Raw genomic sequence first — 21,614 nt, 5'->3', positions numbered from 1 at the left:
TTGTGAGTGAACAGACGGTGTTAGCTTTGATTACTCCGGCTTGTGTGAGCGAACAGACCAAAAAGATTATCTTGTGAGCTAGACAGACTAAAAAGGATAGACAACGCAGCTTGTGAGTGGACAGACAAAAATTCAAAAATAAATTTAGGAAAATAATAATAATAAAAAAGATGTAAGTGGACAGACAAAAAAAATAGCAAAATAATAAAAATTGCTCCCGGCGGGGCTCCAACCCGCGACCTTCGGCGCCACGTTCTGACCAACTAAATTACGGGAGCTGACCATATTAAATATTTACTGCACATTTATTATAAGAAAGATTTAATTTCATATACAATCTCAAGGATGCGAACGGGTGGGATAAAATGCGGGTAAAGCATTTACCCACTCATGAGCGTACCCGCCGGTAATATTTTGTACCTGTGCCCGGCTGGTATCAAGTAGCCTTCGGTATATTCAAGACAGATCAAATAATAAAATTACAATGATATGAAATAATAAATTTATAGTTAAATGACACGCAAATATGTCAAATTCACTTACATAGTGTTTACTAGGACAATATACAATAGCTCATAAGCCACCATACATCATAAATTCATAATTCAGCCATGCTCATCCAAATAACACAAAACAACTTACATACAAGTTATAGCTCACATAATCATTTTATTTAGCCATCCATAAAAAAATATCATCTTTATAGTTCGACATGTTATGCACATGCTACAAATTATATATTAAATGAGCTAGTCAACGTGATATGCATATAACATAGGTTACATATATTCATATATATTCTTAAAATTACATGTACCTATCAGGTATCCGTGGGTAAATTTGGTACTCGCATCTTTGTGGGTACCCAACCCTCATGTACCGCGGGTAAGTTTTCATGTCTGTACCCACACCTATCGCGTATGAAACCCATGAGTACCCACACCTATCGGGTGCGAAATCTACAGGTACGAGTGGCATCCTAATCTCTACACCTTCTATTGGCAGTAATATATACTCTATACCTAGCTGGATTTTTTAGAGGTGAGAATTACATGATACAATTTCCATCTATAATTCAAATTGACTACCTGATACTCTCTCTATCCTAAAATACAGGTACTTTGGAATTCAATAAACCAAACCTAAACTAACCTAATTAGAAGCCATAAAATTTTCATTTTAATGTTATTAACTAAAGGCTCCAAATTAAGGAACCTTCATGTTCATCCTCACATTTCACAATAATAAAAAAAAATATTTGACCTTTAATTTGGTACACTCTAATCATTAGTACTAGTAATCAACATTATATCTATTCCGATTTATAAAAAATACCCACAACTGCTATTCCGAAGAATACATAAAGTAAACATTTACATTTTCATAATTACCCACCTTTGTTATTTTGAAGAGAATTTAAAACAACCCTAAATTTGTATCTAAATTATTAATGATCCACCTCTGCCACTAGAAAAGGTAATTTAAAATAGCCTCTTAATTTTTGTTTGGAAAAAGTCTACTTAACCCTGCACCTTTCATACTTGGTCTACTTCACCCCCCAACTATGAAACCGTCTGTTTTACCCCTGAACTGTCTAAAACCATCTATTTTACCTCCTGGGCGGTTTTTAGCGGCGGGTTGCTACAGTAACAGTGGGGTTGCTGCAGTAACCGTGGATTGCTACAGTGCCAGTGGGTTTCAATTTCCTTTTCTTTATTTATTTTCGGTGAATTTTTGAAAAATCATAGTAAATCATAGAAAAATCATAAAATGAAAAATCTAATTTTATTGGACTCCACATGAGTAGATCTACACAGTGAATATATAATACGGTATGCTTTAGTACAATTTTTTTTTGTAGCTTTAGATTAATTGGAAAATCCAATTTTGTCTATAATTAATTAGAATTTATCTATAACTAAGTTATACATAGTCCAATGAGTACGAAATTTTTACTATAGTTCAAGCATACAATAATTAGCGTACCATAAAAATTTCACCATAATTGGACCATAGAAGCTGTAGCTATGAATTATTCCAATTAATTATAGACAAAATTGGATTTTTCAATTAATCTAAAGCTACAAAAAAATTTTGTACTAAATCATACCGTATTATATATTCACTGTGTAGATCTACTCATGTGGAGTCCAATAAAATTAGATTTTTCATTTTATGATTTTTCTATGATTTACTATGATTTTTCAAAAATTCACCGAAAATAAAAAAAAGGAAATTCAAATCCACCGGCGCGGTAGAAAAAAACGTTACTGTAGCAACCCGCTATTACTGTAGCAAAACCGCCGCTGAGAACCGCCCAGGGGGTAAAATAGACGGTTTTAGAAAGTTCAGTGGGTAAAACAGATGGTTTCATAGTTGCGGGTGAAGTAGACCAAGTATGAAATGTGGGGGGTTAAGTAGACTTTTTCCATTTTTGTTTATAATTTCTGCCTCTGTTATTTTGAAATATAATGCAAAGTAACCCCTACATTACTCACATACATATGTCATTATTAAAGACAGTATAGAGAGAAATACAATGATTTATGACATCAAATTAGTATATTAGAAAATGTAATTAATGAAGAATCTAACGACACTTATTTGTTATCATAAATATTATTATTTTATTATATAAATATGGTCAGATTGAGATACTTTGACTCTCCGAGAAAGTTGCAATGACTTATAACTTGATACGGAGAGTACCATGTACTGTATGACTTTTCTCTTGTTATTATAAAAATATGCTTATCATTTCCGAACGACGGGAGCACCGATTCCCATTCAAATCAGCATTTTGCAACACCAACCAACTCTACTCTACGTAGGCAGAGACAAATGTAATGGAGACAAAAGCAAGCAACGGCATTGGTGGAGCCAGGTCCGAATTACCGATATCGTGCACAGTACACGGGTACACGGCTCACCTGAGACCTGACCACACTGCGTTAAAGATGGCAACAGGCCTCGATACCCAATATCTGACGAGTATTTATCCATTAGAGAATTAGGATAGGATCATATCTTTATCTGCGGGCATCTAAATGGGCAAGAATCTATCCTCGACGGGTATAGCGGGTACGGGAACGTTCCCTGTTTACCCGTCCCTGTTACCCGTTGGGGACCCGACTATTTGAGTTGTCATGCGAGTATTAGGCCAAAAAAAAACTCAACATAGATATTTTGGTCCAAATCTGAACAATCATATATATAGTTTGTGTGTTCTAAGAACCCTAGTTTAATTTTTCCTCACTATCTCCGCCAGCAGCACAAGCACGCCTGCCTCACGAGCGCTCGTGCCCCTCGCTTCCTCAGTCCAGTCTCTCTGCCACCTTTGCTCGTCCTCCTCGCAACCTCACTCCTTCTCTCCGACACTTATACCCGGGTGAAGAAGAAACGTCTCCGATTGCAAAGCTGCGACCCCAAGTGTCCTTGTTTATCGAGTATGTAGTACCTGTCGGGTATCTGTTACCCGACCGATGCCCGACGGATACGGGGATTGACAAGAATCTATATCCGAGACAGTTAACGGGGACGGGGACGGGATGAATTTTTCGTAGCGGGGAAGAGAACGTTCCGGCAATACCCGATGGGTACATCCGGTTGCCATGGTTACACTGCATCCATCCAAGCAAGTTACTACTCCTACAAACTTACTGCTACTACGCATGAATCCGTGAGCCGTTAACCACCACCGGTATCGCGTCCAATGCAACAAGCAAAGCTACTGCTGTAAACCATTCGGTCCATTCCGTGTGACAAAGCGCGATCCGATCCATCCATCAGCATTTTCATCGGTTCAACTTCCAACCCACCCGCCTAGCTAGCTAGCTGTTGGGAGTAGTAACTCTCTAGCGATCGAGGCAACTATAAATATTCGCGATCGACCGCGATGAGAGCATGCACATGTAGCAGTCGACGATCGAGGTTCAGAGGTTTCACTGGGCGCCGGAGAGGAGATGGACGACTACGGGAGGCTGGCGCTCGCCGTGGTGGTGGTGGCAGCGCACTACTACTACAGAATGGATTTGTTGTTCCGGGCGGTAACAGCCTTTAGTCCCGATTACCGCGCCGGGACAACGATTCCGGGACTAAAGGTGGAACCTTCAGTCCCGGGTCATCGAGCCGGGACTAAAGAGGGACCTTTAGTCCCGGTTGGTAACACCAACCGGGACTAAAGGCCCTCCAGCCGAGCAAACCTGGCGCATCCTTTAGTCCCGGTTGGTAACACCAACCAGGACTAACGGTTCACCCTTTAGTCCCGGTTGGTAACCCCAACCGGGACTAAAGGTTCCTTTTCTTTTTCTTTTTTTTTGTTTAATTTGTTTTCAGTTCAGTTACACGTATTTATTTAATATATAATATGTTTTTATGTACGTATTCTACGCTGCTAATATAAATACACGCATGCGTATAATTACATCTAATTCTCATCTTAAGCATTATTATATTCGAATAAAGTATGAAACTATATATTATATATATATATATATATATATATATATATATATATATATATATATATATATGTATATATACAACACTTTCATAATCTTGTTCTCAAAAATAACGATATCAATAAACATTTAATTTACATCATTTATTCCTTAAGATCAAAGTAGAACTCGCCGTTGGGATTTAGCACTTTTTCTAGAAGATATCCTGCTATTGACTCTTGAACTGCTTTCAGATGGTCTTTTTGCATGACCCTTCGTTTCAACCATTCAGTCTTGCATTTGAAATAAAATGAAAAGTATTAATACACATATATGTATATATATTCATTTAAAAATAAATAAAAATTGATATATACGTACTCTGAGGACATCTTTAGGAGTTCTTCTTATGTGCGCAGTGATAAATTCACAAACGTAGTATCCACACAAGTTATTACCTGGTTCCTGCCGCAAACACCACTGTACGAGAAGAAGATTATTCTCATCATCTCACACGTAAATTGAAGTACGATATAGTAATTAAACACGTGGGGAAGTGTATATAGTACAACTTACTGGTATTTCAACTACATTAAGTGGTGCCTTGCAATCCTTACGATGTTGCCGAATAAACTCTTTCCAAACCCTGTGCGACCAATAATGTACGATCGTTAATAAATTATGGCAAAGTCTATTCAATAATAGTTGTGCGCGAGAGATCGAAATTACCCCTGGATAATGTCTATCATATCTTGGTATAGTGCCCGTTCTTTTCTCAACGAGTCAAAGATTAGTAACCGACTTGAGTTTAACTCAATGACAATGAGTATCCAGTGAAAACTGCATTGGTTTATACACACACGTACATGCATATAAGTTGTATTGATATTACATAAAATGTGTAGACTACATTATTATTAACACTTACTCAAAGTTGTACGGGAAAAGTATTGTTGTCTTGTCGTGCTGCTTCACGAAGAACATTATGATATTCTCCTGTGCTTCAGATACCCATCGCTCCTTGACAATAATACCGATTTTGAATACGATATAAGGATCAATGAAGCCAACACTGGTGTCTTGTATTCTTTGGAGCTCTGACATCTGGAATCTGTATATAAATATAAGTTACATGTGAGGATAATTATATACACGTACGCATGGAAGTGAGTTTATTAAATAAAAGTAAGAATCACTTACAAACAAAAGGAGCTAATGATTGATTTGTCCAGAGCGTCCATGTGGTATAGTTGATACAATTCTTCGAAACTAATATGTAAGATGTCATCGCCACGGAAGTAATGATGGTCTCTAAATCTGACAAAGATCCACTGCTCACCCCTGTCATACGCCTGCATGTACCACTTGTTGAGCAAGTACATTTGCGTACCCAATTCATTCAGAGCCGCAGGGTTGTACAGACTTTTGTCATATTTATAAGTCTTCCAGGTATCAACTTCTAGGTTCTGGATTGGAGCTTTGCCCGTCAATTGATCCAAGGTTAAACCAGTATCTTGAAAAAAAGCATTAAGGGCTTGAACCGACACTTCTCTAGAGTTGTCTGGTCGATAGACTTCTATGTTGGAACCATATTGATTAGCAACAATAAGATTTTGCATTGGTTGCTTCTGTTGTCCGAGCTGTGGGACATCCTTCCCTGATGCTCTTTTCATTTTCTTATCTGCATCATGTGACTTCACGAGGGAGCGGTCATAGTCTGATAGTGGCGAAGGCTTACGAAGTTCAATCATCTTTTTCTTGTGAGCATCGACCTTCTGCCTCAGCTCCTCTCGTGGTAGGTAAAAGTATGGCTTCTCCTTAAGCTTCGCTTGACTCTTCTTTTTGGTATCTATAAAAAAATCTTTCATTTTTTTGTCTTCTTCAGCTGCTATTTGCTCATTAGTTTTTTCAGAAAGTATTTCTTGAGAAATAACTCTTTTTCTCGGGGTCTTCTTTGCCGCCGGGACCTTAGACGTCTTTGTAGTGCGTCGCTGTGGAGGGGGTGGGGGCGGTGTTGGAGACCGGCGTGGAGGCGATGTGGCCGGTGTTGGTGGAGACCGGCGTGGAGGCGTTGGAGATCGTTGTGGAGGCGGTGGGGCCGGTGTAGGAGTTGGAGATCGTCGTGGAGGCGATGGGGCCGGTGTAGGAGTTGGCGATCGCCGTGGGGATGAAGTCGTCTCGCCCCCCGCGACGCTGTGATGAGATGGGGAATGAATGATTAGGCTAGGCTGGGGGGAGACCCTGCTACAAAAACAAGTTGTGTGTCAATTATTTTTTAAGCCAATAGAAAATTAATGGAAAATAATATTTCATTCACTTTCATTCGTACCTAGGGTGAGGTAGGGGAAGCGGTGGCGCCCCAGGAATGATGATGAAGCGTTTGCGCCATTGAATAAATGTCTTTTCTGCTTCCCCTAGTGTCTTCTCCCCATCACCGCCTTCAATGTCAAGAGGAACATTGCTGTAACCTTTGAGCACTCTATCGACCGAGACGCTAGCATATCCAGGTTGAATAACTGACCCATGGATTCTTGGTGTCTTCGTTCGGTCTATTGGAGATACAACCCCGACAGCCACCATGATTGATGCATTATTACCATCTGGAATATGCAGCTCACATGTTGTTAGAGGCTCAGTAATGTCATCAACAGGGAAGCGCAACCCAGCGTCGTCTTGAATAACTGGCAGCTCCGTAGAAGCACAACTACTTTTCATCTGACCAACGGGGCTAATGGTGACTCCCGGCGTTGATTGCGATTGCATTTGACTCATTGCTAGCTGCACTTGCCTCTTGATCTCCTCCTGCATTCTTGCCTCAAGAGATTTTTCTCGTTCACGTGATTTAAGCAATGCTTGTCGTGACTCGTCAACAAATTGCTCCAATGCACGGATTCGTTCTGCCTCCTCATCCTTCTTTCTTTGGCGGCTTCTGTAGGTATCCTTGTCTGCTGGGAATGCGTGTAGCCACGGAACCACCCCATAGCCTCTTGTTCGACCACCGTGTTCGGGATTCTCTAGTGCATATGTCAATTCATCCTTCTCTCTGTTGGGCTTGAAAACACCACTATCAGCTTCTTCCCTAGCATGAGCTAGTCTCTGTGTTGCTCTCTCAATTTTTTGGCCGAAAATTAGCTTGCCAGTGTCTAGGTCTAGGCTTCCCCCATGAGCGTAGAACCAATTCTTCGCGCGTTGAGGCCAGTTCTTCTCTATTGTTTCAGGTATGATTCCCTTGGTAGTAATCTCTGCTTCTAGGTTCTGCCACTTGGGAATAGCACTCTTATAACCACCTGATCCCATGCGATGATGGTATTGCTTCTGTCGGGCATTCTGCCGATTCCTCATCACACGTTCCTCACTGTCTTGGGATGTCTTGTATTCTACGAAGGCATCCCAATGGGACTCCAACTTGACAAACGCCTTAGCATTGAAATTCGGCGTAGCATTCTTCAAGATAAACTTTTTATACAATGTCTTCTTCCAACTCTGGAACAATGTTGCCATCTTCTTCATTGTCCAATCCCTCACTAGCTCCTTCAAAGCATCATCTGCTTGTAATGTGAAATGTTGAGTGATATCACTCCAAGCTAGGTTCTTGTCATGATCAGATACAAAACTAACATTAGGAGCGGATATCTTCTGCTTCCATTCACGAGCACTAACTGGGATCCTATCCCTTACAACGAACCCACATTGATTGACATATGTCTGAGCATGTGGTCCCAATGGTTTGCCGGTGTCGGTGTCGAATTCTGATATTATGAAACGGCCCTCTAATGGCTTTTTTGGCCCTCGGACTTTTCTACTTTTGTTGGTGGTTGATATAGATCCAGAGACCGGCTACATGAGTACAAACACAACGATTAACAACAAATATACGTACGCATGCATCTATAAGAGATGATAGATAATCGAATATACCTCGCCAGTATTTTCTTGCGCGACAATTTGTTGATCTTCAACCACCGGCATATTCAGGATATCCTCATAATCAGCAAAGTACTGACTCGTGTCATCTACATCCATATTGATGCCGGCGTTGATAATATCCGCCATTATGTCATCACTCAAGTTATCATTCGGAGCAGCCATTTGTATCTTCAAGATAATACATAGATAGAATTACTATAGTACATAATATAAGTACATGTGATAACACATATAGAATTACTAAATCCAATTAAATATAATAACACATAATATTTCATCAACATGGAAATAAGTACATGTATATATATACACATAGAATGATACAATATATTTTCTCTCTCTCTCAACACATAGAAATAAGTGCATATGTCGATCTATATCTCTAGATATGCATGTGATACACATAGAATGTCTCTCTAGATACAATTTTCTCTCTCTCAACACATGAAAATAAGTACATGTATATATACATATAGAAATAATTAAGTACATATGTATACATATAGAATCTATCTCTAGATATAATATATATAGAGAGATAGAATATATAATTACTAAATCCAATTAAATAAATCTAACATGAAATTAGATAAACTAGTAAGATAATACATTTTAATCTAACATATATCAAAAACTATAATAAAAAACTATCTAAAAAAAACTATCTAAATAAAATACTAATTAAATTTTAATACATTTAAATCTAATATATCAAAAACTATCTAAAAATAACTAAAAAACTAACAATAAACTACATGTACTTATTTTAATCTAACATACAGCCGAGACTTTGTAAAAAAAATCTAAAAAAAAAGCCGATCGAGAGCAGCGCAGATCATATCGAGTTCGATCGACGGAGGCCGTACGGCGTGGGCGCGCGGAAAGCGTCGGCGACGGAAGGTGGGGTCAGGTGCGGCGGCGGAGACGGGATGCGGCGATGCAGGCCTGGAGAATGGCGCGGCCGGGCTGGGGTAGACGACGACGGCGGCGCGGCAGAGACGAGCTCGACGACGGCGGATGGCGCGGCCAGGCGGGCGGCTGAGCGACGGAGGCGAGATCGAAGATGAACAGAACAGACGTTCGATATATATAGCCTGCAACCCTTTAGTCCCGGCTGGCAACACGAGCCGGGACTAAAGGACATTTAGTCCTGGCTGGTAAGACCAACCGGGACTAAAGGTACCTTTAGTCCCGGTTGGTCTTACCAGCCGGGACTAAATGTCCTTTAGTCCCGGCTCGTGTTGCCAGCCGGGACTAAAGGTATTTTTTGGCGGACACCTAAATTGCCGCCCACCTTTTAGTCCCGGTTCTTGGTCTGGGCCGGGACTGAAGCCCTGAAAAATTTGCCAACCCGCCAACGTAATTGGAAAGGCCTGGGATTTTGTTTTTGTTTAATACTAGGTTAATCAATTAATTCCATAGCAACTTCAATACTTTGCAATATTTATTTTAAAAAATACTATTGATTAACTAATTATTTATTGTAAATAGGAAAATTTTGTAACCTAAAGTTTTTAATTTCTTTTATGAATATAGAATATAAATGTTACTAATACTAAGTATTTTGTTAATGCAAAAATATATTTCTAACTTAAAATTAATAAAACAAATATTATTCGATAGAAAATTTATTATCACATTATTGTAACGTCAATGTTTCAATTTTTTCTCGGTTTTTGACCAAAATTGACAGGAATTTTTTGTTGAACCTATAAAAATAGAGAAAATGTAGTATTTTTTGTTCTACAGCTTTCTCAAATAAAAAATGGCCTATATAAGGATTGTATATATTGATGAGCTTAACAAACTCGGTATTCAAAACTTTTCAATTTGAGACAATCTAGGGTCCCGAAAAATAGGTTTGTAGGCGTCGAAATTTAAAAATGATAAATTTGAACCATCCAAACTTTCTCAAATGGAAAGTTGACCAAAACAACAATTGTAGATCTTTTTGAGTTTAACAAACTTGGTATTCAAAACTTTTCAATTTGAAGTCATTTAGAGTTCATAATACTAGAGTCAAAGTGTTGTTTTTTTATTTGACCAAGTTTGACTTGGTCAAACTTGCTCAAATGAGACACTAAATGACCTCAGATGAAAAAACTCTGAATACCAAGTTTGATCATCTCAGAAATATCTACAATTGTTACATAGCTCATTTTCCCATTTGAGAAATTTTTATCAAACACTAGTCACAACTTCTTGAATCTCATATATACTTTCTAAAACTATGTCACACACTTGTGAAATTTGAACTACATTTTGTTCAAGCTTTCTCAAATGAAAAAATGGCCTATATAAGGATTGTATATATTGATGAGCTTAACAAACTCGGTATTCAAAACTTTTCAATTTGAGACAATCTAGGGTCCCGAAAACTAGTTTGTAGGCGTCAAAATTTAAAAATAACAAATTTGAACCATCCAAACTTTCTCAAATGGAAAGTTGACCAAAACAACAATTGTAGATCTTTTTGAGTTTAACAAACTTGGTATTCAAAACTTTTCAATTTGAAGTCATTTAGAGTTCATAATACTAGAGTCAAAGTGTTGTTTTTTTATTTGACCAAATTTGACTTGGTCAAACTTGCTCAAATGAGACACTAAATGACCTCAGATGAAAAAACTCTGAATACCAAGTTTGATCATCTTAGAAAGATCTACAATTGTTACATAGCTCATTTTCCCATTTGAGAAATTTTTATCAAACACTAGTCACAACTTCTTGAATCTCATATATACTTTCTAAAACTATGTCATACACTTGTGAAATTTGAACTACATTTTGTTTAAGCTTTCTCAAATGAAAAAATGGCCTATATAAGGATTGTATATATTGATGAGCTTAACAAACTCGGTATTCAAAACTTTTCAATTTGAGACAATCTAGGGTCCCGAAAACTAGTTTGTAGGCGTCGAAATTTAAAAATGACAAATTTGAACCGTCCAAACTTTCTCAAATGGAAAGTTGACCAAAACAACAATTGTAGATCTTTTTGAGTTTAACAAACTTGGTATTCAAAACTTTTCAATTTGAAGTCATTTAGAGTTCATAATACTAGAGTCAAAGTGTTATTTTTTTATTTGACCAAATTTGACTTGGTCAAACTTGCTCAAATGAGACACTAAATGACCTCAGATGAAAAAACTCTGAATACCAAGTTTGATCATCTCAGAAAGATCTACAATTTTTACATAGCTCATTTTCCCATTTGAGAAATTTTTATCAAACACTAGTCACAACTTCTTGAATCTCATATACACTTTCTAAAACTATGTCACACACTTGTGAAATTTGAACTACATTTTGTTCAAGCTTTCTCAAATGAAAAAATGGCCTATATAAGGATTGTATATATTGATGAGCTTAACAAACTCGGTATTCAAAACTTTTCAATTTGAGACAATCTAGGGTCCCGAAAACTAGTTTGTAGGCGTCGAAATTTAAAAATTACAAATTTGAACCATCCAAACTTTCTCAAATGGAAAGTTGACCAAAACAACAATTGTAGATCTTTTTGAGTTTAACAAACTTGGTATTCAAAACTTTTCAATTTGAAGTAATTTAGAGTTCATAATACTAGAGTCAAAGTCATAACATATTACATAATATCCGTCTCTAAAACATAATATATTAAACATGCATCGTTGTATCATGCGGGCACAACAGTGAATTTCTTCTTGACGTATGACCCTTGGTTATGATCTTGTCGTAACCATGGAGTGTCTTCATCATTTAACATGATGCTTGGATCTTTCTTCACTATGAAGGGTGGAATTCGGACATTTCTTTCGTAATCTTCTGACATGTCTAACTTGTCTTCAATTCCCACTATATTTATTTTCCCAGAAAGAATTATGTGGCGCTTTGGCTCATTGATCATTGAGTTGATGTCTTTGTTTTTTCCTCTCTTTGATTTTGTAGACATGTCTTTCACATAGAACACCTGACTCACATCGGCAGCAAGGACGAATGGTTCCTCTTTGTACCCAATATTGTTGAGGTCCACTATTGTCATTCCATACTCTTTGTCGACTGTTACCCCTCCTCCGGTCAGCTTCACCCATTGGCACCGGAACAAAGGGACTTTAAAATTAGGTGCATAGTCTAGTTCCCATATCTCTTCTATGCGGCCATAATATGTTTGTATATTCCCATTTGGATCTGTTCCATCTATGCGAACACCACTATTTTGATTGGTGCTCCTTTTATCTTGGGCAACTGTGTAAAATGTATTCCCATTTATCTCGTACCCTTGGTACGTGAGGATATGCCACGATGGCTGCCTAGCCAACAAATACAGTTGCTCATCAATATTGTCATCGCCTTGACATTCTTTTCGCAACCAACCACTGAAACTTTCCATGTGCTGACGCCTAATCCAAGCTTCAGTCTTCCCTGAAAATTTGGATCGTAAGAACTCCTTATGTATCTCGATGTACAGATGCACCAATGACGAGTTCTGAAGAACTGTGTAGTGTGCTTTATTAAAATAATCGTCTTCCATGCCGATATATGTTTTCTTCCCTAAAGTTCCTTTACCACTGAGTCGCCCCTCGTGTCGTGATTCGGGAACACCAATCAGGGCAAGGTCAGGAATAAAGTCAACACAGAACTCAATGACCTCCTCTGTTCCATAGCCTTAGGCGATGCTTCCTTTAGGCTTAGAACGGACTTTCACATATTTCTTCAAGACTCCCATAAACCTCTCGAAGGGGAACATGTTATGTAAGAATACAGGTCCAAGAATACTAATCTCCTTCACCAAATGAACTAGGATGTGTGTCATGATATTAAAGAAGGATGGAGGAAACACCAACTCAAAGCTGATAAGACATTGAACCACATCATTCTGTAGAGTAGCTAGTTCCACTGATTGATTGCCTTCTGAGAAATTGCATTGAGGAATGCACATAGCTTCACGGTGGCTAGACGTACATGTGGAGGTAGAATTCCTCTTAAAGCAACTGGAAGCAATTGCGTCATAAGCACGTGGCAGTCATGGGACTTTAAGTTTAGGAATTTCTTATCTGGCACATTTATTATACCCTTTATATTGGAGGAGAATCCCGATGGGACCTTGATGCTGTTTAGACATTCAAACATGTTGTCCCTCTCTTCTTTGCTAAGCGTGTAGCTAGCAGGACTTAAGTAATGACGTCCATCATCTGTCTTCTCTGGATGAAGATTGTCTCGTTCTTTCATGCCCTGCAAGTCCTGGCATGCTTCAAGTGAATCCTTTGGCTTCCCGTACACACCCATAAATCCTAACAGGTTCACACAAAGATTCTTTGTTAGGTGCATCACGTCGATTGCGTGGCGGACCTCTAGGACTTGCCAATAGGGTAGCTCCCAAAAGATGGACTTCTTCTTCCACATGGGTGCGTGTCCCTTAGCATCTTTGGGAACAGATTCACTGCCTTGTCCCTTTCCAAATACTACTTTCACATCCTTGACCATTGCGAGTACATCTTCCCCGGTTCGGTTATAAGGCTTCTTCCGATGGTCTGGCTTACCTTTAAAATGCTTCCCTTTCTTTCTTACTTGGTGATTCAACGGAAGGAATCGACGATGGCCAAGGTACACGACCTTTCGACATCTTTTCAAATATATACTGTCAAGGTCATCAAAACAATGTGTGCATGCATTATATCCTTTGTTTGTCTGACCTGAAAGATTACTTAAAGCAGGCCAATCATTGATTGTTACGAACAACATTGCTCGTAGGTCAAAGTGTTCTTGTTTGTACTCATCCCAGACACGTACACCTGGTTTGTTCCATAAAACTAGAAGTTCTTCAACTAATGGCTTCAGATAGACATCAATATCGTTGCCAGGTTGCCTCGGACCTTAGATGAGGATCGGCATCATAATGAACTTCCGCTTTATACATAACCATGGAGGAAGGTTGTAGATACATAGAGTAACTGGCCAAGTGCTATGACTAGTGCTCTGCTCTCCAAAAGGATTCATACCATCTGTACTTAAGGCGAACCTTAAGTTTCTAGCCTCATTTGCAAACTCTGGAAATTCCCTGTCTATCGCTCTCCACTGGGACCCATCAGCTGGGTGTCTCAGCATATTGTCTACCTTACGGTCTTCTTTATACCACCGCAACAACTTTACATGGTCTTTATTTCTGAACAAACGTTTTAAGCGTGGTATTATAGGAGCATACCACATAACCTTGGCAGGGATTTTCTTTCTAGGACGTTGTTCACCCTCGACGTCACCAGGATCATCGCGCCTGATCTTATACTGCGATGCTTTACATACCGGGCATTCATCCAAATTCTCGTATTCATTGCCATGGTAGAGGATGCAGTCATTAGGACATGCATGTATCTTCTGGATTTTTAATCCCAATGGGCAGACAACCTTTTTTGCTTCGTACGTAGTGGTGGGTAATTCATTTGGCTTCGGAAGCATCTTCTTTATGAGGTTCAATAAATTCCCAAATGCCTTGTCGGATATACCATTCTTTGCCTTCCATTGTAGCAATTCCAGTGTTGTACCCAGCTTTTTTTGCCCCTCTTCGGCCGTCGGGTATAGCAACTTCCTATGATCCTCAAGCATGCGCTCGAACTTAAATTTCTCTTTTTCACTTTCCCATTCTTGTTGTGCATCACGAATGGCATCGCCAAGAGCATCACCGAGATCATCTTCTACCGCTACCTCTTCTTCATCTCCCCCCATTGTAGTATCATCAAAGGCACCATACTGAGCAATAATGTCATCAATGTCTAAATCTTCTCCTTTACCTTCTTCCATCATGACCCCGCTTTCTCCATGCTTAGTCCAACATATATAGTTTGACATGAAACCTGACTTAAGCAAATGTGAATGAAGACTCATTGAGCTTGAATATTCTTTTAAATTCTTATATAGGGCACATGGACAGCACATGAAACCATCCCACTTATTTGCCTCGGCCACACCTAAGAAATAGTGCAAGCCCTCAATAAAGTTTTGGGAGCGGCAATTGGCATTGTACATCCAATGGCGTGACATAATCTGTATTACACGACAAATTATGAAAACCTTGAACATAATTTAGTATTTTATTACACAACATAAATGACACACACACGGTTGATTAATTAACTAAGTCTGGCTACAACGTAAGCAATTCCAACTATCACTAAACAAACTAAAACTACAATGCACTTCAGTAACATAATTATTTCATGATCGTACGCAACTAAAACAGACAAATCATTCTTCTGTTGAATATCAATAAGCTTCTCCTGCTGGCTCACTGCCTCATCAGCAGCAGCCGCTACCTCAAGCGCACCCAAATTCTGCACGTATGTAGCATAATCTTCCTCCCAGTACCAACCATCGCATCCATTGCCCTCCCACTGTAATTAAAGCCAAAAAATATTTAGTCAAAAATATTCAAGAAAAGCAGGTCAATTAGCCATAAAGATAAAATGCGTAAGAAACTCACATCGCGATCCGGGCACTTGTAGAAAACACGGCCCTTGTTGGGTCCCTGTCTCTTGACTCGGTACTCCATCACAATCTTCTGCTTACACTTGCCGTAGATAATGAGAGGGAGTTCTGGCCTCAGTCGTTTCGCAACCGAACAAGAGGCCGATGATCCGGTACCAGTTGTCATCTACTTTCTATACTTATTTTTGCAAACTAGTGTAAATTTCATATTTTCTAAAATGATATATTTAAACAAAACTAGTACGGATTTTACATGTTTCAATAAATAACCACCCGTACTAGTTGACCTTGCTTACGTGATCATCTCGGCCAACATTTCTCCACCGGACGGCACCGTACTTGACCAAGAAAGAGCTCCGATTCTACGAGAAAGGGAACACGGTCTTCCACGACCGTTGCAGCTCTCCCTCGTAGCATCAAAGTTCCTCCTTGACGTCCGTTACCGCTCGGCAGAGAACATGTTGGCCGAGCTGAACACGGTCCGCAAGTTCAACTAGTACGGATTTTCTATAATTTTCTAACTATTTACTAAGTTTTTCATTTCATGGAAAATTTAATTCTAAAAAAGGCATGATTTCTAAGTAGTTCATTTCATGGAAAAAATAATTCTAAGTGACCTGCTCGATATCGGCGAGCTCGTGGACGTTTAGGTTGCCGAGGATAGTAACATTTGTAGATGACATTTGTAGGTCTGAAGTTATCAAATATCCATCAAATTATAGCTCAAAAACATGTTTCAATAAATAACCATCCGTACTAGTTGACCTTGTTTACGTGATCAACTCGGCGAGCATTTCTCCACCGGACGGCACCGTACTAGGCCAAGGAAGAGCTCCGATTCTACGAGAAAGGGAACACGGTCTTCAACGACCGTTGCCGCTCTCCCTCGTAGAATCAAAGCTCTTCCTTGACGTCCGTTACCGCTCGGCAGAGAACATGCTCGCCGACTTGAACACGGTCCGCAAGTTCAACTAGTACGGATTTTCTACAATTTTCTAAGTTTACATATAAAATCATAATAAAGTCCAACATATAAAGTTACACATGCATCTACATCGCAAAATGAGATAAGCTACTGATAAAACATAAGAGGATTAAGTTTGTTACCTCCAAAATCGAAGAGCAACACCAATGGAGGGGGAGAGAGCAAGAACAACAGCAAGCTGAAAAATAGAGGCAGCGAGTTTGAATGGAATGGCTCGGGCTCGGGGAGGAAGAAATGAGCTAAATTATAGGCCGGGATTATTAGTCCCGGTTAGGGATCCAAACTGGGACTAAAGATTAATCTTTATTCCCGGGGCATCACCCAAATCGGGACTAAAAGCTTTAGTCCCGGCTGGTATTACCAGCCGGGACTAAAGATTTACCTTTAGTCCCGGTTGGTAATACCAGCCGGGACTAAAGGCCCCTGCCCCGCGGACGACCGTTGGGCAGGGACCTTTAGTCCCGGTTCGTATTACCAACCGGGACTAAAGGGTCCTTTAGTCCCGGGGGCAAAAAATGTCGAGGCTAATGCTACATTGGGACATCGTTCTAAAGTCTGTTCTCTAGTAGTGGCGGTGGCGGGCACGAGCGGCGCCGCGGCGGCGTGGGGCTGGCAGCAGCTGCTGGCGCCGTGCATGTACATCTTCGGGGACTCGCTGGTGGACACCGGCAACAACAACGACATCCTGAGCCTGGCGCGGGCCAACTACCGCCCCTACGGCATCGACTTCCACGAGGGCCCGTCGGGGCGCTTCACCAACGGCCGCACCATGGTCGACTTTCTCTCCGACATGCTCCGCCTCCGCCCGCCGCTCCTCCCGCCCTACGCCACGGCCAGGCCGGAGGACCTCCCCCGCGGAGTCAACTTCGCGTCGGGGGCATCCGGCATCCTGCCCGAGACAGGAAACAACCTGGTCAGAGCATGGCTCAGTGCCCGTGCCGTGTGGTGCACACGAGCTGTCCTGTATATAGCTGATCAAGAGCTTGCTGCTTGTGGCAATAATGGCAGGGCAGGCACTACCCGTTGTCGGAGCAGGTGGACCACTTCCGCGCGGCGGTGAGCGACATGGGGAACACGTCAGAGTTCCACGGCAACGCCACGAAGGTGGCGGCCCACCTGGGCCGCTGCATCTTCTTCGTCGGCATGGGCAGCAACGACTACCTCAACAACTACTTCATGCCGGACTACTACGACACCGCGCGGAGGTACAGCCCGCGTGACTACGCCACGCTCCTCCTCCAGGGCTACTCCGCCCAGCTCAACCAGCTGTACGGCCTCGGTGCCCGCAAGTTCGTCGTCGCCGGCATCGGCCTTATCGGGTGCATCCCTTACGAGCTCGCTAGGATGAACGACGACAACCGACCGCCGTCTGGGCCTAGTAATCAGTCCGCCGTTGCTATCGAAGACATCGGCATCGGCGGCGGCATCGGCATCGGCATCGGCATCGGTGGCGGTAGAGGTGGTGGCAACGGCAACGGCAACGGCAACGGCAATACAAACCTAGCGCCTGACGCCGCCGGCGGCTGCAACGAGACAATCAACAGCGCGATCGACATCTACAACAAGGGCCTTCTGGCTCTGGTGAAGCGCTTCAACAACCGCGGTGGCGCGCAGCAGCTGCGCGGGGCCAAGTTCATCTTCCTCGACACCATGTAGAGCGGCAAGGACCTGACGGCGAACGCCGCCACGCACGGGTTCACGGTGCTCGACCGCGGCTGCTGCGGCGTGGGCAGGAACAATGGGCAGATCACGTGCCTGCCCCTGCAGCGGCCCTGCGACGACCGGAGCAAGTACATGTTCTGGGATGCCTTCCACCCCACGGAGGCGGCCCACAGGATCTACGCCGCCAAGGCCTTCAGCTCCAACTCCACCGCCGAAGTTTACCCCATCAACGTCAGCCAGCTCGCCGCCATATGAACAGAGTAGTCGTCCGCTCCAAATCGATTAATCCAATAATTTCCGTTTTTTTCATCTTAAGTCAACTACATCAGATCTTTCATCTGCCACTCTCAGCCTCTCAGGGAAGGCTTTCAATCATCATTATATTGCTAGTAATTTGCGCGCCCATGCCGCCATGCGTGAGTGATAACTTTGCGACTTTATTTGACAAATGAAATAATCTTTACATACACATGACAGAATGGATATGACTTCATATTAGGTGACATCACATTATATTGGCCCTGTTCTGCAGTACTACTTCAGCAGTACTTTTGCGAACGAATAATGTTTTTCTCCCACAATAAATCAGCATAAACCGAAATACTTATTGGTTCATGAACAGAAACCCAAACCGCTCTGATGACAGATACAGCATCAGTGCTATTTGTGCAATGACTAAGCCCGAGTAGGCCCTTCAACTGCTGCAGTCCAATAACAATGGAAGCTCCTCCGATGAATCCAGTGATTGCAGAAAGAGAATCAACAAGGAAGCCCAATCTCAAAAAGGATCGATGCAAAAGACTAATTAGTGAAAGCAAGGAAAGTAGGCTCATTGTAATCACAAGACTACAAAGGCTCTACCTGAACAGACCAAATGCAGACTCGAAGATACCAGTAAAGAATGTCACAGTGAAAACCGTTTTTCCGATAGGAAGCCGGATCTATGTTCGGTCAGCTATCTTTTGAGCCACTGATGAAAGCAAGAGCGACACGATGGCAATCGGTCCAATGGCTATCTCCCTAGAGGTCCCCATTACAGCATACACAAGAGGTGGCACAACACTTGAATCTTACCACAAAAGTGCAGTGGATTAATTGGTATTGACAGCAGCAGTTTCTGAAAAAAAACAGAGTGTTGGAAGAAGGAACAATGGTTTCAGTTAATCAGCCTGTTCGCTTGTTGGTTTCAGCTAGCCCAAACCAGTCAGCCAACAGTGTTTTTCTCTCACAACAAACCAGCACCAGCCAGCCCAAACCAGCCCAGAAACCAACCAGCGAACAGGCTGAATGCAGATGGTGGTAACTCTTGCAGCATTGAGTGTAACATCAAATTTTTAAGGGTTAAATGCAGGAGAATAATTAATATGAGAGCCTTCGATAATCCTATACAGGGAAAGATTTTCCCTGAGATACCTTCAGAGAGCTAACCATTTATCTAAGCCTGTGGCTGTTCAGTCCATCCTAAATATTTGAGAGATCACCCTATACAGAAAAGACAAGGTTTCACAGAGTGGACCGGACGCTGGCCACAACTGTACCGGCGCGTTCGGTCAGTGGAAGCTGTGAAGGCGTCGGCGTCGGTCTTCGACCGGATGCTGTGACCAGACGTTGATGGGGTGCGTCTGGTCCTGCTGACGTGGCAGCGCATAGAGAAGACAGTGAGTGACCGGACGTTGGGTGAGTCCGGTCAGGCTTGACCGGATGCGTCCGGTCGCGAGTGGAGGCTTACTGGAAATGACCGAATGCTGGGATCCTACGTCCGGTCATGATCCAACCGACGCGTCCGGTTGCTACTGGAACCTTACTAGAAGTGACCGGACGCTGGAGTCCGACGTTCGGTCGTGGCACTGTGCTACGTCTAGTCATCACTTGACTGTTGGGATCGGGCGCTCAGTATTGAAAGAGAGGGATGACGTGGCAGCCATCCATTGACCGGACGCTGGCAGGGTGCGTCCGGTCGATATGATCGGAGCGTCCGGTCACCCCGTGTTGTGCCTAGTGAAGGAGTACAACGGCTCTATTTCATGAGGGCTTCTATTTATGCCCCATGGCCGGCTCTTGCTCATTCTCTTGGCCATTTGCATTGACATAGCAACCTTATGAGCTTAGCCAAAACCCTCCCACTTATCTCCATCATAGATTCAACATCTTTGTGAGACTGGGAGTGAATCCAAGTGTATTGCTTGAGTGTTTGCATCTAGAGGCACTTGGTGTTTGTGTTTCGCTGTGGGATTCGCTTGTTACTCTTAGTGGTTGCCGCCACCTAGACGGCTTGAAGCAGTGAGGATCGTCGAGCGGAGGTTGGTGATTCTCTTCGGCACCGATCGTGATGATTGTGAGGGGTTCTTGACCTTTCCCCAGTAGAGAGCCAAAAGGTACTCTAGTAAATTGCTCATGGCTTGTGTAATCCTCATCTTGTGTTGGTTGTGCGGCACCCTATTGAGGGTTTGGTGTGTGATGTCAATTAGCGCGTGAACCTCCAAGTGAGTGAATCGCCATAACGAGGACTAGCTTGCCGACAAGCAAGTGAACCTCGGTAAAAAATCATTGTGTCATCATTTGATTCCAAGGTGATTGGTCTTCATTGGTATTCATTCTTGTGATTGATTGGTTCATTTTTCGACTCGGCGGTATAATCATCTTGCTCTCTCTCTCTCTCTCTCTTTATATTACCGCAAACTAGTTGTCAAGCTCTTTAGTGTAGCTAGTCGTGAGAGCTTGTTAGTTTGGTTAGTGTGGCTCTTTAGTTATCCTTTGAGAGTACACTAACTTAGTGTAGTGACATAACCATTGTGTGGATAGATACTATATAAACTAGAATTGTGGTAGGTAACTTGTATTTTTAGTAGGCTAGCGCAACACTCGCTTCACCTCATATTTGTCTAACCGGTTTGCTAAGTATTATTGTAGAAATTTTTATAGGCTATTCACCCCCCCTCTAGCCATTAGGACCTTTCATTATCCTGCAATCAACCCAATAATTGAGTCAACAGCTCTATTATTTGGGGGTGTCTATAAATACTGTTTGGCCAGCTCTAGCTCATACTCTTGGCCATTTGCATTGACATAGCAACCTTGTGAGCTTAGCCAAAGCCCTCCCACTCGTCTCCATCATTGATTCATCATCTTTGTGAGATTGGGAGAGA

At 41.8% G+C, this 21,614-nt stretch overlaps 1 pseudogene; it reads left to right on the top strand.

The window, feature by feature from the left end:
- The first annotated feature begins 3,962 nt into the window (after nucleotides 1–3,962).
- Nucleotides 3,963–18,723, top strand: LOC136460415 (GDSL esterase/lipase At1g33811-like; annotated as a pseudogene).
- Nucleotides 18,724–21,614: the final 2,891 nt, after the last annotated feature.

This window comes from Miscanthus floridulus, chromosome 6 (genome assembly GCF_019320115.1).
Source record: "Miscanthus floridulus cultivar M001 chromosome 6, ASM1932011v1, whole genome shotgun sequence".
Lineage (NCBI taxonomy): Eukaryota > Viridiplantae > Streptophyta > Magnoliopsida > Poales > Poaceae > Miscanthus > Miscanthus floridulus.
The sequence above is the reverse complement of the archived record's forward strand: the minus strand, read 5'-3'. Positions and strand labels throughout refer to the sequence as shown.